Genomic DNA, 19,255 nt, shown 5'->3' with positions numbered 1-19,255 from the left:
AATAGCTTTCCATTGCCTAAAACCTAAATTTAGCCTTTATTCAGATCTTTCTACATGTGACCACGTAAAGTTCTTGCCCCTGGCTACACGTCCTAATATCTGGGGAGCTTTTGAAAAAATACTGATACTTGTGCTCCACCCCACACCAATGAAATCCGAATCGCTGAGGTGGGGCCCCAGACGTTGTTTTTGTTTTGTTTTGTTCTTGTCTTTGTCGCTAGAGCTGCTAGGATTCTCAAGTGCAGCCAGGGTTGAAAACCACTGCCTCAGTCATTTATACCTAAGAATTGTGAGCTCTTTTAATTATCTCTACGTCAGAGATATTTAGCAAATTTTTGTTAAACCAAAGTGAACTGAATGTATCGTATATTGTAACCACATTCATCATTTACTGTTTACCAAGTGGCCACATTTTCTTGCCTCTGCATCTGTGCACAAGAAATGTCAGTGGCTGGATGGAAGCAGGAACTAGGCTGCAGATGCCGTCTTAGCACGTGTTACAGTCTAGCCACTGCAGAGGCACTTTGCACAGGAGTGTTGCAATATCTCTCTCTTCACCCTACCTCTGTGGGAGAGATGTGGTATCAAACCAGCCCACAAGGAAACAGGGAGACTGGGTAGGCCAGTGAGGGAGAAAAGGAGCCAGAATTGTAGGGAAAAGAGGAAAGGAATGTTATGAATAAAAGGGAATCAGACCATGAAAGCCAAGGAAAGAAGCTTATATTGAAAGAGTAACAACTACTCAGTAAAGATACTGACTCCTGGGCTCCTGAGCCTCAAAGGCCAGGAGCCTTTTCTGCTCTCCCAAGCCACACGAGTACCAAGCTTACTGGTCTGTGAGTGGGGTAAGAGAGGCAGTGTCTGGTTGCAACCCAGTTGGCTTCACAGGCACAGACCCTCCAAAATGCAATGGGCTGGGTCCAGAGAGATTCTGGTGAAGCTGCTTTGCTGGGGGTCGGAGCAGGGGTGGGTTTTTTCAGATGATCACTTTCACCTACTCCTAGTTAAATTCCACCAAAGAGGAAGAAGAAACCACTTAAGCCTTTGTAATACTCTCTCGGGGACCAGACACCTTAAAAGGGAGGACAGGGAGGAGGATTCCCTAGTAAGGCTAGTGTCCTGGGGGGTGTTTGTTGCTTGAGAGGCAAGGGTTTCAGCTTTCATTTTGGCACCCCAGAATTTAAAATCTAATGTCTATCCCCTTCGACTGTTGATCACTTCTTCTGGGTTTCAGTTACTCCAGTAGAAGGAGAAATTTTTCATGTCGGGGTTGAGAGGAATGGAGACTGCTAAGAGAGAAGCTTTAATGATGTGAAAGCCCAGTGAATCCTGCAACTTTGGTCTCTTTCAAATGAATTTCGAGAAGAGTTTTAGGACCAGACCGGATGTTGTTCCCTAGAAAACAATTTGTCAGTTGGTCTTGTGCCTCCCGACCCCTCCCCACTGGGATCTCAGCATTTTAACCCCACCTAGGTTTGGAGACCAGTTTGTCCAAGGCACTTTCAAGCCTGTGAGCCCAGAGTGGAACTTCTGAGTCAAGGCTCATTTCTTTTTGTGAGGAACTTTGCCTAGGGCACTAAGGCCTGTTTGGATCAGGACCATTGGAACATTATCCTCTTGAGAGGAAGTGCCACATTGAACATTTAAGACTTTGCTTCTAGGCCCAGCTGTTCGTTCACCAGCAAGTCACTTAACTTCCCAAGGTTCTCTAAAATCTATAAAATGGGGTCAGTCTCATATACCTACCTCAAATGAGGACACGATGAAATCCATATGCAACTATGCGAGTTGTAAGATGACTTAAAGATTTAAGGTACTTGTTATTTCTATCTTTGAAATGTTAGAGTTGAGGTGCTGTTGCTTCCACCTACTAGACCTCTACCCCATCCAACTTCCAGCTAGAGGACTCTTCAGGCAGATCCACATTCTCTATCACTAGCTCGGCCTCAGCTCCAAATATCTTGTCTGGTCTGCCCTGATGTTCTGAGCTGAAAAACTGAGAACCTCAAGAACCAGAAGAAACATTCCAGATTTCCACTCATTTTCCCTAAGACCCAGAGCAGAGCCAGGACCTAAAGAGGTTGCACCATATCTTTTATCCCTTGGCTCCACCCCACTCTTGTTTGAACCTCCCACTTTCATTGTTCCAACTACTTCTTGAGATGAAAGAAGAGGCAGAGAACTTTGACTGTCTTCACGGAAGTCTTCACTTCTTAATCCAGGGTTGAATTTTTTGTTAATTTTAGCCTTCTTGGGGTTAGAAGCAGGGCCTTATGTATATAGTATGTGTCTAGTATCATTCGTTGTGCCTGTTAGATCCAGAAATCAGCCCTGTCGCACTGCCTAACCATGGGCTCTTGTGTCCTTTGGTGATCAAACCTGCTTCCCTTAGGGCTTGGCTCGAGTTCGACCCCTTCTAGTGTCTTCCCTCACTGGTAAATCACTCTGAGGGCTTCCTTCTTTGAATTCTAATGACATTTATAGCCTGTCCCACAAGTTAATGTGTGTTTTTTTGCTCTTTTGCAGTGTTTTTCCTTTTGTTCTTTTGCAGTGTTTTCTTATTGTCTCTTATGTGAGTCATGTCTCTGAACTACCATGTAGACTCTCTAAGGTAGACACCATGTTTGCTTTCTAGCACTGTGTTGAGTGCCTTTCAGTCAGCATAGTGCTTCCTTACTTTCTTTTGCTTAGCCCTTCTTGAAATAGTGTCCTTGGTGTTGAATCGTGTTAGGAGCCAGTTGGACCTGTGCCCTAACCTTGAGAAGCTCTACCTCCACTTTGTGGGAAGCTATCTTAACGCCTTGACTCAGACATTGTATCTTGGGCCTGTGCTGCCATCCCACTGTTACCTTGTCCCAAAGGTTTGAATACAAGCAAGAGCTCTCAGCAGAGGGAGCCAGTAGTTGAGCTCTCCTTTCAGTTGCCAAGACAGATGTTGTCCTGCCCAACAGGCTCGTTTAATGGGTAATCAGAGAAGATGTACCTGCAATGAAGGCTGAAAGGGGGAGGTCAGGGAGGTAGGAGGAGACTAGGAGATAGAGACACCACTATCTTGTCATAGAAACCAAGGAAGGCAACAGTTCAAAGAAGGGGAGGTGAGTGGTGCCAAATGGCTCAGGAGAGGTTTTCTGGGCTAAGGACCAAGATGAGTGCATAGGATCTGGCAGTTAGCAGAGGTCTTCCCTGATGACTCCATCCAAAACACCTCCAGCCCATGGCTCTACCACATTTCTTTCTTTACTGTCTGTATAATACTGTCATTAGCTAAAATCATCCTGTTTGTTTATTTCTAGCTTATGTATCTAAAGTATGCGCCTTGAAAACTGCAACTTTGTCTTGTTCACCCTTGCATTCTCGGCTCCCAGAATAGTGTTTGACACTCAGTAAGATAGGAATAAATGCACAGACTTGTCCCAAGTCACACAGCGAATAAGTGGAAAAGCTTTGGTTTTTGGTGGAGCAGAGCAGTAAATGTGTACACATTTTGAATAATGATTTTAAAGATTGTACAATTTAAAAATTAGCAAGTTAATCATAGAAGGTTACCTCTTAGAAGTTAAAAAAGGAAAGCATATGAGAAAATAAAAACTACATAGATAGCCATTGAACTTTATTTGGAGATGAATGATAATGCAATATCACAAATTAAAACTTCTGGAATTTCTACAAATTGTACAGAAAAGGAAATTTCCAACTTTAAATGCTTTAATTATTTAATAAGAAAGAATCAAAAGATATGAATTAAGCATTTGACTTAAATAAATAAGAAAAAATAATAACAAAATATACTAGGAAAGCCAGGAAGAAAGAAGTACTAAAGCAGATATTACTGAATTTAATGTGAGATACACACACACACACACACACACACACAATGGAATACTACTCAGTCATAAAAAAAAAAAGATGAAATTGTGCCATTTGTGACAATGTGGATGGACCTTGAGGGTATTATGCTAAGCAAAATAAGTCAGATGGAGAAAGACAAGTGCTGTATGATTTTACTCATATGTGGAAGATAAAAATACAAACACATAGATACAAAGAACAGATTGGTGGTTACCAGAGGGGAAGGGGATGGGGGGAAGGTGAAAGGGATAAAGGGGCACATATGTTTGGTGATGGAAACTAGACTTTTGGTGGTGAACACAACACAGTCTATACAGAGGCCGAAAGGTAATGATGTACACCTGAAATATACATAATGTTATAAACTAATGTGACCTCAATAAAATTAAAAAATAAACTTAAAAAAATAGGAAAATTGGTATATAAATTCGTAATGTCATTCTTTGAAAAAGCAATAAAGTAGCCAAAGAGGAAAAACAAAAATATATGCAAAATTAGAAATGAACACGGGGATAGAACAAATGCATGTTATAAGAAAGTCCTGTGTATAACTAGGCTAAGGAATTTGCTACTCAGTGAAATAGATGATTTTCTGGTAAAAAAAAAAAAATTATACATGTGAATGAAACTAAAATTATCTTAAGTGGCAGACTTGAAAGACCAATAATCAATGAAGAAATGGAAAAAGTGTGCAAGTTTTATCTCCAGATGCTTTTATGAATGAGTTCTTTCAAACTTTCAAGGAACGAATAATTCTCATGCCATTTTGTTATTATTGTAGAAAGAAAACCACATAACATAAAATTTGCCATCTTAACCATTTTTAAGTGTATAGTTAGTAGTATTATGTATACTCACATTGCTGTGAAACAGATCTCCAGAACTTTTTCATCTTGCAAAACTGAAACTCTGTACCCATTGAACATCTCCCCTTTTCCTCCTCCCCCCAGCTCCTGGCAACTACTCTTCTATTTTCTGTCTCAATGAATTTGACTTCTTTAGATACCTCATATAAGTGGAATCATACAGTATTTGTTTCTTTGTGACTAGCTTATTTTACTTAGCATAATGTCCTCAAGGTTCATCCATGTTGTAGCATGTGTCAGAATTTCCTTCCTTTTTAAGGCTGAATAATATTCCATTGTCTATATATACCACATTTTGCTTATCCGTTCATCCATCGATTGACACTTGAGTTGCCTCCACTTCTCGGCTACTGTGAATAGTGCTGCTGTGGACATGGGTGTATAAATATCTCATGCTGTTTTAATTGTTGTAGAGCATAGGAAAATAAGAAAACCAACATAATTCTTTTTTGTGAACACAACCTAATAAGTTGTGTACAAACATACACATACGTTTTACACCAATATCAATAATACAGATGCAAAAATCCTAAACAAAGCACTTACAAATTCATCAATATAGTAAAGGAATATCATAACTGCCAGCATTTATTATACATCCCCATGTAGAACTTGCCCATGACCCCCCAGCTGGTAAGTGGTGGGTTAAGATGGCAGCCCAGGTCTGCCCGACTCCAGAGCCCCTGATGCATTTGGTGAGTTTGTAGAGAAGGTAATGATGGCCCTATAAGAGATATCCACCTGTATAGTACATCACAGAAATAGGTCAAAGGAAAAAAAAAACAGACCCAAGAGTCTCTCATAGATAATAAGAACGTATTTGAAGATGAAAGTCAACATTTATTCTTTATTTTTAAAACTCCCCTAATAAATTAGGAAAGAAAGAAGCCTCATTAACATGATAACATATATCTTCTTAAACAACACAGCATCATTCTTAATAAAGAAATAATTGTGTGAGGGATAAGACAGACCCATTCTAACTGTTGTTATCTAACAGTGTCCCAAAAGGATAATCGAGCCAATGTAATAAGGCAGGATAAAGAGTTTACTATTGGCAAGGAGACACGGTTTTTGGCTGCAAACTAAGTATCTACCTAGAAATATGGAGATAATCAATCCTGAAAGATGGTTGGACCTAATAAGAAAGTACAGCAAGGTTGTCCACTAAAAGATATATATATATATATATCTCTAACTTCTGAAATAGCTTTCTAGTACAGGTAATAACCAATTGTGATTGGGGAAAAAAATCTCACTCACCCTAGTAACCAAAACTATAAAATACCTTAGAACAAAATTTGCAAGAAATGTGCAAGAATTATATGAAGAAAACTACTAAACTTTACAGAGGGATATGAAGAAAATAAATGGAAAGACAGATACACTATATTCTATGAAAGGAAGAATTAATGCTTTAAAGATGTTCATTCTTCTTTAATTAATCCATACTTTTAAATGCAAGTCTACAAAAATCTCATTTTTTTTAACTTGGAAAGATTGTTCTAACATTAATCTGGAATAAATGAAATAACCATTTTTAAAAATGGAAAGAAGAATGTTGGGGGAAATTTTATTACCAAATAACTCTTATTATAAACCTGTAAGTTAAAATAGTATCATACGGGTGGAGGACTAGATTAAGAATTAGCAAACTTTATTGTTCGAATTAAAACTTAAAGAGAGAAAGTTGCCAAAGCCCACATAACTCTAAATGAGTGGTGTCAGACTTCCAAACCCACACTCCTAACCACAATGCAATACTGCCTTCCTAAAATAACGTAGATACATGCATTCACAAAAACTATGAGAAAGAAGTAGACCAAAATATTAATATTGGTTATTTATAGATGATGGAATTACAGCATGATTGGTTTTTTTCCCCTCTATACTTTTTTTGAATTTTCCAAATATTCTACAGAGAACATGTATAGCTTTATAAGTGGACGAAAAGGACAATGCCTGCTATTTTCAGAAACCAAAGCTCCAGTGCCCTTTCAATGTGGGAATCTAGCCAAGACCTTATTCTTGGACAGCATCAGTGAAAGGGCCTTGGGAATGCTCTTGGGCGCAGCAGCAGAGGCATGTCATATATGGAAACCTTCCACGAGGATGACCTCACCACTGGAACCCATTCAACATAAACCTTGCCTGCAAGAGCTAGCAGAGATCTTTGGACAAAACCTGGAGGGTGGAAAGCTGACCTAAAGAAGAGAGAACTTCTAGGCTTATGGCCTGAGGAAGTCCTGTGTATCCATTTGGGCTCAGCAGGTCTCCTCTGTGATCAGTTCCTAGGGGAGGGTTACTTTTCCCCACCTCACCCTCCTCCAAAAAAGAACTCCCACAATGGCCCAAGTTATTTCTGTCTTTTTCCTGGGCATGGGTGAGAACGTAGGATGTTACTTGTGTTGGACAAATAGTAATGGGTTATTGGTGGGGGAAGGAAGTGGAAACATCACCTAGACTAAAGGAAGACTATTCTTAGATATTCCTCAGTCCTTCCCTGTAGTTAGCTTCCCTACCCCTGGCAGTCTCCTCTTTTCACCTCACTTTGCCTTAAAAAAAGCCAGTGGCGTCATACCAAAGCACAATTCCATCAAAATATGGCCTATGCCATCCACAGCATTGGCCCCTTTGCCTCCTGAACAGCTCTTAACACCCCTGCTTGCCGTGGTTAACCATCTGTGTCTAGAGCTTCTCTCACCCAGGCTAGTATTCTACACCTTTTCCATGGCTTCAGAGTTTTAAATTATTTTAAATTAAACCATGGTAGACTCAGGATAAGTTCACACAAATATTTTAGTTCCTAATCCCAGTGTTGCTCTGTAAGCACAAGGCCTCTGATTATGGCGGTTGGGACTTCAGTGTGGCCTAGGAACAGACCATATAATGAGAACAGGATCCTGTGTTAGTTTGAATTCTTTTCATTGCACTGACAGAAAACTCAGTTCAAACTGGTGTTCTGGCACAGCTGGATCCAGTGCCCATTGTCATCAAGACTCATTTTGTATTCTTCTCTTGGCTCTTAGATTCTCAGTGTTTGTTCATTTAATTAGGTTTCTCCAATATGGTAGCTTTGACAGCTCTAAGTTTATATCCTATTGTCTTGTTAAATCCAGCAGGAAAAAGAGAACTTCTGCCTCCAACAGTTCCAACAAAAGTCCTGGAATTGAGTTGTTGGGTCATGGCTTTGGTCATGACTTCATTCTAGGACCAGTTACTGTGGCCAAGGGGATGGAATGCTCTGATTGGCCAGGCCTGAGTCATGTGCCGATACCCCATCTGAACCACATGCACTGAGAGTGGGGGAGCATTCATTCTCCAAAGAAAAATCATTATGGCAGTAACAGTAGAAGGGGGAGTGGATGCTGGGCAGGCAAAAGCAACAGATGTCTACAACAGGTGCCTACGAGAAAAAGCTGGGGCCTACCGTCACACTGTGGGCAGTATGACCTAAAGTGAGCAAGCTAATAAGATATAAATGGGAACACCAGGTGCTATTGGCTTTAGATAATAGCATCTGAACTATGGAATAATGACTTTTCACTCTCAAAAATGTGGGTCATGGGGCTGGCCCTGTGTTGTAGCGGTTAAGAGCGCGCGCTCCACTGCAGTGGCCCAGGGTTTGGATCCCGGGCGCGCACCAACGCACCGCTTGTCAAGCCGTGCTGTGGCGGCATCCCATATAAAGTGGAGGAAGATGGGCATGGATGTTAGCCCAGGGCCAGTCTTCCTCAGCAAAAAGAGGAGGATTGGCGACAGATGTTAGCTCAGGGCTCATCTTCCTCACACACACAAAAAATATATATGGGTCACACATCCAGGCCATGGGTCATGCATTCATTTAATTTGCTTTTATTGAGCACCTACTGTGTGCAGAGCACTGTTCAAAATACACAGAGAGTAGATGCTATGCTCTCTGTCTTCAAGGAGCAAATAATGGAGTAAGACAAAGGAGCCATACTCCCAGGAAACAGCACAAGAGCAATTTCTTCATAACTGGTGAGTGTACACAGGATGAGGACCAACTTTACGCATGAGTGGTGAGCGAACCCAAGTAAGAGAGAAATGATTGTTTTCATTTTAATCTATTTATGCTCCATGTTTATAACTTAATTTATACACTTTATTTATAATTATAATTTATTTGTGCTCCACTTTTTTGATTCTTTCAACAAATATTTATTGTATGCCTACCAAGTGCCAAGCCCCATGCTAGTAAAAAGGTTTTCCAGGATAGGTAAAATATTATAAAGAGAAAATAAATTGAACATAGGGGCAAAGGAGTATATAATACAAGGATGCAACAAGGTGGATCCAGTGACAGAGCAAAAAATGTAAACCCTGATCACTTACATTCCCACCATGGATGTGCCACGTGATGTGTGATGTCATAAATAATATAAACATTTGTATAATAAACCCAAACAGCACATAGAGGGTTCTGTTTCTCCACATAAATGATGGCATCTCACTAAAGCACAATATAGAATACAAGTAATTCTACTGGAACTCAGGTGGGTGTGGGAGGTGGGGACAGTACAGCTCAGCTCAGATCCTAGCTGTCTGCTAATCTGGCTTAATCTAGGGACATATTTTGCCATATCTGATAATAATTCCAAGTTTCTCTTTGGTGACATTTTAATAAATATTTAGTGACAGTGAACTTGGAATTGTAATCTTTGGCAAGTGCCTGGGGTGCCGCTGCCATTCTTTATCGGTGGTTGGGTAAGATCCGAGGACCTTGACTTTGAAATTGTTTCTGTTTTGTTTTAACACAGCTCACCAAGGGGGAGTAGGAGAGCCCCTGGCCCACTTACTACATCGATTCTCACTTTACAGCAGAAAAGGAACCTACAGCCACCACAAAGGGTTTCTGTACAAGCAAATTTGGGGAATCAAATTTTGGACAATGTGTTTGTCTCCTTATTTATGAATTTGGGAATAACATGGGAATACCTACCTGGGTAATAACTTTAATGTTAGAGGTTTTGATCCATAGACCTTCTTTCTGTGCATAATTAGCTAGCAGGGTATGTTGTATACACAGACCATTCTTTGTCCAGGAAAATAAAGCCATATCTTCAGAGTAAAAAAGAATACCTCCCTTTGTTTTTTTATAGCAAGTGGCTATGCAACCAACTCATCCAAAGATAGATTCAGATTTTTTTTTTTTAACGAGTGGAAAAGTACTGGTGTCAGAACTCAGCCTGGTCAGCCCTCAGGAAAGCTGCTCCCCCGGCTCTGGCCCATGAAGTGGAATAGCAGTGCCGAATCCATTTGTCCACGGCCCAGACTGAGGAAAGGTCAATAAAAGTTGCAGACAGTTTGATATTATTCTTGCCACTCACTGTAGGGCAAATATGATGACAGTGACCTGTGGTGGAATGGCTGTTTAAAGCCCATCTGTTCCTTATGTCAGATGTCGATCTGAGAATCCTGGATTTGCACAACTTATTAAGGAGCTGGCATAGAATTTGGGTAGAATGACCAATAAACAAATAGACTTTTAATTTGAGTTGAGGAGGCACAGGTAGTTCTTATTCAAGGAAGATAAACTGGGCTCTGGGTCCAGCTAAACAGAGCTAAGTCCAAAGAGTAAAAAAAATAATAAACACAATCAATAAATAAAACTGGGGATGGAAGCCCACCATTCAGGAGAAGCATTAACAACTCCAGAGGCGAAAAGTCCCCCATGGGCACTTTATTTAGCTCAAGTTTTCAAATTTTCTGGGCAGGGAAGGACCACAACTGGGCTGTAGTCAGAGACTGGCCTCATATTTATAAAAATTGGGGCAGCTGACTTGTTTCCTGAGAGCAGGAGGAAGTGAACTTCCTGGGTGTTATTCAGCATTTGGTCCCACACAAACTCACTTTCCATGATAATGGCTCAAAACTCTCTTCTGGAGTCAGCCCTTGTTGTCAGATTCCATTCTCACCACAAGGTGTTATTGAAGTAAAGTATTTTTAAGACAGTGAAATGTATTCTAAACTTTAACTCTTATGAGGTCCTGAGTGGCCTCTTCTTATTTTGGTTTTTCACAGCTTCTTCATTTGACTTATTAAAGGTTATCTTGGCTACCCAAGAATACTTAAGCCAAATGTAGGAGAAGTGGAACCTGCATTTGCAGTAATATTTTGAAGTTAAGACTGATTCTAAATTATTGGGTTGTTACAGGAGAACTTCACCTTCAGAACACTACAAGCGACGTTTCTAATGTTCTCAGCTAAGGCAGGTATATTTTTTCCCTCAGCATTAGGGGAGGGCGTAATGCTGAGGTTAGGAGTGGGCTGACCTGGGATGGCTCCCTGGCTTCCTCATTTACTGGCTATGTCACTTCAATAAGAGCCTAACCCTTCCCATCTTCAAAGTCCTCAACTCAATAACATGTGAATAATACCAGGATTAAATAAGAGAATGCATACACAGCGCTTAGTACAATTTATAACACGTAGACGCGGGGCCGGCCCCGTGGCTTAGCGGTTAAGTGCGCGTGCTCCGTTACTGGAGGCCCGGGTTCAGATCCCGGGCGCGCACCGACGCACCGCTTCTCTGGCCATGCTGAGGCTGCGTCCCACATACAGCAACTAGAAGGATGTGCAACTATGACATACAACTATCTACTGGGGCTTTGGGGGGAAAAAAAGGAGGAGGATTGGCAATAGATGTTAGCTCAGAGCCAGTCTTCCTCAGCAAAAAGAGGAGGATTGGCATGGATGTTAGCTCAGGGCTGATCTTCCTCACAAAAAAATAAATAAATAAATAAATATAACACGTAGACGCAACTCAATAAATGGCAGCTGTCAATAATAACAATAATAGTAATAATAACGAGATCCGGGGCCAGTAGTTTGCTCCAAACATCCCCTTCCACTTTCCAAGTGCCCCAAGCCTTGGGCTGGCCTGTGAGGTGCCCCAGGATCCCTGCTCCTTCCTTTATGTATTATCAGGCAGTTCCCTCCTCCCACTCCCATACTCCTTCTCCCCACCAAGCATTTGGGGGGTGTTGCCCCATGTTCCTATACTCGTGTACAGAGAGGAGAAGCTGGGGCAAAGTGGGGGGAGAGGGAAGGGTAGAGGATCCTAACAGCCCAGGCTCAGCTGAGTCCCCACATGCTGAGGCCTTTCCCAGGGAAACCACAGCCCCTGATCACATAGTCAGGTGTATGGGGGATCCTGCCTTCATTTATAAGCCACCCTTATGGGTAGACAGGCCTTAGTGTCAGGTAGAGCTTGACTTTTAAAAGAACTATCCATCAGGGAGGCTACCAACCTTGATATTGAAGCTCTCTGGTCCCCCTTCTCCCATCGTCCCCCCCACCCCAGCTTCTCCTGTCTCTGTATATGAGGAGAGGGACCTGGGGCACCACCCCCCCAAATACTTGCCAGGAAGGAGTATGGGAGTGGGAGGAAGGAACTGCCTGACAATAAGTAAGGGAAGGAGCAGGGATCCAGGCACCACCCAGGCCCACCCAAGGCTGGAGACACTTGGAAAGTGGAGAGGGATGTCCTCTGTTTCCAGCTCCTCCAGAGTTGGGTCATCCCAGAGGGCTGGTGGGAAAGGACTGTGCCTTTTTAGTTAGCTGGCCAATAGCTTTCCAAGTTCTCCCCTCTGGCTGTTACTTCTCCATTTAGCACTGACTGTCCAAATGCTGGTGTTCTTATAGTGATCACTTGTGGGATTTTCTGTGGGTCCTGTGCAAACGGCGTCCCCCACCCAAACTGCGCACTTCCTTGATGTGGGAAATCTGGTCTGGTTCAAACACTTCCATCCTCCCTTATCCCCACCCCCTCCAGGAGTACACCCGCAGCCTTTCTCTTGGGTGAGGGATTGGCAAGAAGGCCCAAGCCCGACCACCTTCCCTTTACCCACTGGACCCTTGAGGACCCGCCAAATAGGGGGTGGTCAGTCTGCTCCCCAGACTTCCCCACTCACTTCCCTGTCTCATCGCCTTCCCCCAACTCCCTACACACACACCTGCGCACCGACCCCCCAGCAGGTGGGCTCAGGGCATATCAATACAGCTGCTACACGGGCAGACACCCAAATGGAGAATGAGAACTATTGTGGGCACCTGGGTCTTCCATAGTGTCCTCTTGGAACCCCGCCTTACTTGGCTGGGAGATACAGCTCTCCCCTCCTCTCCTCCGAAAGGAGAGAATCTCTCTCCACCCCGTCCCCCCACCCCCAACACACACACACAGCGCTGCTCTCCCCACAAGGCTGAGGACTGGGCCTGGGAAGACTCAGTCTCCTCCTCTCTCCAGCTTTCTCACAGAGACACACGGGGCGGGGCAGCCGCTGCTCCCGGGAGGTAAGGTGGTTAAGCTGTCCCCCAGTCAGCCCTGGGGGAGGTGTGGGACTCCATTTTTGGCCATCTCCTGGAGCCTGTTGTTTGCAGTTGGGGGCTATAGAGACAATTTCAGGGAAATAGAAAAATATTCACTCAACACTCCGTACACAGCTAAGATTTAATCCTGTTGTTCAAATCCTCTATATCCTTCCTGATTTTTTTGTCTCCCTGTGCTATCAGTTACTTAGAAAGTTGTGTTAAAATCTCCCAATATTGTTGCAAATTTACCTATTTCTCCTTTTGTTTAGTCAATTTTTGTGCTCTCGCGCTCCCTCTATGCTATTAGATGCACACAAATGTGAAATTGTTGTGTCCTCTGGTGGACTGGCCCTTTTATCTTATAAAATGTCTCTCTTTATCTTTAGGACTGCTCCTTGCCTTAAAATCTGCTTTGTCTGATGTTGGTATAACTTTCTTTTGATTAGTGCTTATCTTTAATTTACTATATCCTTGCATTTAAGGCATACCTCTTACAAGCAGTATATTGTCGATTTAATATGAAATACCAGTCCAAATCTTTATCTTTAAATAGGAATATTGACTCAATTTGAACACTGTAATTACTGACATATTTGGGAATAAGGTTACCTCCTTACAATTTGCTTTCTATTTTTCCCACTTGTTTTTATCCTTCTTTTTCTCTCCTTTGTTGATTTCTTACGGATTAATGAAGTATTTTTTATTATTCTAGTTGTTTTCTCCTCTATTAGCTTATAGTTATACATTCTTTTTCTTTTAGAGATTACTCTAGATATCATAACATTCATCCTTGGCTTATTAACATGTCATGTAAAATAGTAACTTTTCTCCTTCCAAGACAATGCAAGGAACTTAGAACACACTTTAACTTCATTTATCCCCCTGCTGAGTTACTATGTCGTGCATTATAAATCTACTTATATTTTACTTTTGTTTTCTGTAGTTAATATTCATGAAGATTTATGCACTACTAACCCTTTTCATTATTCTTTATTCCTTCCTAAATTTCTGTGCTTCCTACTGGGATGATTTTGCTTCTGCCCAAAGAATTCTCCTTAAGGCAAGTTGGCTGGTGGTGAATTATTGCAGTGTTAGCTTGTCTGGAAATGTCTTTATTTTTGTCTTTGTTTTTCAGAATATTTTCACAGGGTATACAATTATAAATTGCATCTATTTTCAATCAGCATTTTACAGAAGTCATTCCACTGTGAAGTCAGCTGTAAGTCTTATTGCTGTTCTTTCAAAGGTAACGTGTTTTCACTCAGTTGCTTTAAAATTTTTCTCTTTATCTTAGTTCGCCCCACATACCGTGGTTCCACTATGACATGCCTAGACATGATTTGCTTTGTATTTATCCTACCTGGGATACAGAGTACTTATTGAAACTGTAGCTTAATGTCTTTCATCAGCTTTGAAAATTTCTTGGCCATTATTTTTCAAATATTTTTTCTGTCACATTCTTTCTCTCTTTTCCTTCTGGGATTGCAATTACACATGTTAGACCTTTTCACCATATTCCAAATTTCTCTTTTTTGTATTTTTCATATTTTTCAAAAATATAGATAATCTGTGGTCTGTTTCTATTATTTGCTTTTTTCTCTTTCAGTCCTGTTTCCAGATATTCCTGATAATTTTAAAATTGAATACTAGATAGTGTGGACAAAAATTTGTAGAGGCTCTTAATAGTATTATCTTCCTCTAGAGAGGATTTACTCTAGATTTTGGCAGGTAGTTAAGATCACCTATTCCAATCTAGAATTGAACTTATTCAGAGCTGAGTTTGGTTTTTGTAAGGTCTAGTCTGTTTCTGGCTTGCCCTTACTCCTAGAGCATAGTTTTTTAAGGGACCTGTATTAGTCAGGGTTGTCCAGAGAAGTAGAATCAATAGAGTGTGTGTGTGTGTGTGTGTGTGTGTGTGTACAGCCATTAGGCTGAAGACTGAGGGAAGAGTAGCAGTTTGAGTCCAAAGGCAGTCTGCTGGCAGAATTCAGAATCCCCTCTTCTTCCAGGAAGATCAATCTTTTTCTATTAAGGCCAACTACTGATTGGATGAGACCCACCCACATTATGGAGGATAATCTGCATCACTCAAAGTCTACTGATTTAAATGTTAATCTCATCTAAAAAATACCTTCACACAACCACCTAGATTAATATTTAATCAAATATCTAGGTACTATGGCCTAGCCAACATGACACATAAAGTTAACCTTCACAGGTCCCAATGGAAAGCCTGGAGTGTTTGACACTGCCCCTCCTCCACAGTGGGCTCTGAACTCCAGTATTTTTCTCCCTAGCCCCATAAATATGCCAAAAGCACTTATAAGCTTTTCAGTCTCTTAGTTATTGCTTCTTGCTCAACTTCTTGCCCTCTGCCCTGTGCTGTTTAGACACTGAAAGATGTCTCAAGAGGAAAATGGCATAGAACATCAGGTTCAAACCTAGAATGGAGCAATACTTCCTTAATATGAAAAATAATGTGAATTATATTAAATAATATTTAATGGGGACACACTAGAGTAGGGTCCTCAGAGGTGTTTTGGGGAAGAACATGCTTCAATATTATCTGTGTAACTAACAGAACACAGTTGCCTGGGTCCCACCTCAGATTTGACGAATTAGGGTTGGAGTTGTAGTGGATGGGTTAAGAACACTGAACTAGAGGCATTCTCATTAAAGATAAGGATGCTAGTCATAAGGGCAAAACATCAAACATGGTTCTGAAAGTTCTAAATAGTGTAATTAAAAAAAGAAAATAAATAAAAGGTAGAAATATTGGTTGAAATATTATTTCCAGGTGATATGTTATCTACCTAAAGAAGAAAAATGTCAAACTAATGAGTTTAGCAAGATGACTAGACATGAGTATATAATATATATTATATGTGTACATAATAAAATGTCAGTAATCAGTTAGAATATATAACAAAAGTGTTAATATAGTAGCAACAAAAAATATAAAAACCTAGTTAAAACAACATCATTGTACAGGATCGATATGATGAAAACTTTGAGATGCTATTGAGAAACATAAAATTTTGAATAAATGAAAAGACATAAATGGAAAGTCCAATAATGTAAAGATATAAACATTTTCTAAATTAGTATATAAATTCAATGTAATTCCAATTAGGATCTCAACTTTTTCAGGGTAGGTGGCGAGAGAATGTTACGAAATGATTTTAAAGTTTTCCTGGGAGAATAAATGAGAAATAATATCCAAGAAATGTTTGAAAGAGAGTAATGATGCAATATTTACTTCAGCAGATATTAAAACCTAGAGTTATGTTTAAAATGGTGAGATATGGGAGCAGAAACAAATAGACAAATAAAGGAAGAGAACAATGTATAGAAAGAGGGAACATTTCAAATCATGGAGATAATGTTGACTAGTTTATAAATGATGTTGGCTAATTAATAAGTAGTATTGGGTAGTAGCCCTTGAGGGAAGAGCGAAGACAGGGTAGTTTGAACCCTAGCTCATAGTTCAGAATACATTAGAATACATTTCAGCTGGATTAAAGATTTCAATATAATAAATTAAATAATGAAAATGCCAGAATAAAATGTAGGTGAATATTTACATAATTATAAGTTGAGGAATTCTTTTCTAAACATGGCCCAAAAATAGCTACCATGAAGGATAAGAAAGATATTATTATGAGAAAAGTTAAAACTTTATCAGAGTAGTGTTTACCTTGGGAGAATTATTGACTGGGAGAGGCTACATGGAAACCTGATTTGGGTAGTGGTTATGTGGGGGTAAAGACTCCTTGTGTACTTAAAATTTGTGTACTTTTCTGTATGTATGTTATCTCTCAATTGAAAAAATTTAAGTAAAATTTCTGTTTGGAAAAAGACACTCTGAAAATAATTTTAAAAGAAATGACAAGCTAGAAATAAATATTTGCAAGATGACATACAAAAGGTTAATATCTTTAATATATAAAGAGCTATTGTAAATCAATAAGAACAGATTAAGCACTCTAAGAAAAATGTAAAAAGCACAAACAGACAATTCACAAAAGAAGAAATACAAATTGGACAATAAACAAGAAAAGATGCATAACTCACTAATAAGCAAAGAAATGCAAATTAAAACCCAGTGCAGCACTATTTTTTATGTATTTGCTTGCAAAGATTAAAAAGTTTGGTGCTCTCTAGCTGGGCTGTAAGGAAATGAGCACTCTTTCCTGAGTGGCAGAATAAATTGCAATTACTTTCTGGAGGTCTGGCTTAGCAAAATGATTTACAATTAAAATGTGCATTCTACTTGACCAAGAAATTTCTCTTTTTGGAGTGATCTAAGGAGATAATCCCACAGGTGCACGAACACAAGTAAAAACATATTCATTACAGTATTGTTTATAATAGTGACAAATTGGAAACCACTTACACACCAATCAGTAAAGGACTGATTCAATAAATATATTGAAATATACACAGCCAAAAAAATAGATGATGTTGAAAATCTATACTAATAGATGTAGAAAAAACAAATTCCAAGACATTTTTAAGTGATAAAAGTGGGATTTATTTCTTCATTTAACAGATATTTATTGAGCGCCCACGTGTGTCAGGCCCTCATCTAGGCCCTGGTAATACAGCAGTGAATGAAAAAGAAAAAAAATTACTGCCTTCCTGGAGCTGACACTCTAGTGGCAAATGAAAGATAATAAAAAGTGAAATAGGGCCAGCCCTGGTGGCCTAGTGGTTAAGTTCAGCACACTCCCTTCGGCGGCCCGGCTTGGGTTCCTGGGTGCAGACCTACACCACTCACCTGTCAGTGGCCACGCTGTGGTGGCAGCTTACATACAAAATAGAGGAAGATTGGCAACAGATGTTAGCTCAGCGCGAATCAAAAAACAGTGAAATAAATTACGTAGTATATGAAGCAGTGTAGACAGTGTGATACCATTTTCCTAAATGTGTGGATGTATTGAAAAGTGTCTGGAAAGATTTTAGCTCATAGTGATTATCTGGAAGGCGGGGATTTTTATTTTCTGCTTCATATTTTTTTTTCCTAAAGTTTTTTGAATGAGTATGCCTTTTAAATCAGAAGAAAATTAATGAATTTCTATTTTGACAAAAATAAAGTGACAAAAATTTATTTTAAAGAGTGTCTGAATAATTGATGTGTGCTATTTCCTTCCCTCAAAGAAATTAAAAGATCAACTGTCAAGTGGGAGAAATTTTCTGACATTAAAAAGAAGTGCTCAAATGCAAATCAAAACCACAAGGATGTGGAATAACAGAAATTCTCATTCATTGCTGGTGGGAAAGCAAAACGGTACAGGCACTTCAGAAGACAGTTTGGAAGCTTCTTACAAAACTAAACATACTTTCACCATATGATCCAGGAATTGCATTCCTTGGTATTTACTCAAATGAGTTGAAAACTTATGTCCACACAAAAACCTGCTGAAGGATGTTAAGAGCAGCTTCATTCATAATTGACAAAACTTGGAAGCAACTAAGATGCCCTTCACTGGGTGAATGGATAAATAAACAGTGGGACATCCTGACACTGGAATGTTACTCAGCACTAAAAAGAAATGAGCTATCAAACCATAAAAAGACATGAAGGAATCTTCAATGCATATTACTAAGTGAAAGAAGCCAATCTGAAAAGGCTACATACATACTGTACAATTCCAACTATATGACATTCTGAAAAAGTCAAAACTATGGAGATAGTAAAAAGATCAGTGATTGCCAGAGGTTGGTGAGAGTGGAGACAGATGAATAGGTGGGGCACAGAGGATTTTTGGGACGGGAAAACTATCCTGTATGATACTATAATGATGGATACATGTCATTATATATTTGTCGAAACCTATAGAATGTACAACACCAAGTGTGAACCCTAACATAAACTAAAGACTTTGGGTGATAATGATGTGTAAATGTAGGTTCATCAGCTGTAATAAGTGTACCACTCTGGTTGGGGATGTTGATGGTCGGGGAGGCTATGCATGTGTGGTAGGTGTGGTAGGGGATCTATGGGAAATCTCTGTACTTTCTGCTCAATTTTGCTGTGAACCTAAAGCTACTCTAAAGAATAAAATCTATTTAATTTAAAAAAAAAAACACAATGAGATACCACATCACACCTATTAGGATCTCTAATATATATATTTAAAAAAAAACAGAAAATAACAAGTGTTGGTAAGGATATGGAGAAATTGGAACCCTTGTGCTCTATT

At 39.9% G+C, this 19,255-nt stretch overlaps 1 long non-coding RNA gene across 1 annotated transcript; it reads left to right on the top strand.

The window, feature by feature from the left end:
- Window positions 1-12,923: 12,923 nt before the first annotated feature.
- Window positions 12,924-19,255, top strand: LOC147915926 (uncharacterized). The gene is made up of 3 exons (XR_015553553.1): window positions 12,924-13,031; window positions 14,185-14,295; window positions 18,210-19,255. It is a non-coding gene; the product is annotated as an uncharacterized LOC147915926 (long non-coding RNA).

The sequence above is a fragment of the Ceratotherium simum genome, chromosome 11 (assembly GCF_057802395.1).
Source record: "Ceratotherium simum simum isolate JZ-2026a chromosome 11, ASM5780239v1, whole genome shotgun sequence".
NCBI lineage: Eukaryota > Metazoa > Chordata > Mammalia > Perissodactyla > Rhinocerotidae > Ceratotherium > Ceratotherium simum.
This window is presented reverse-complemented; position numbering and strand designations above follow the sequence as displayed.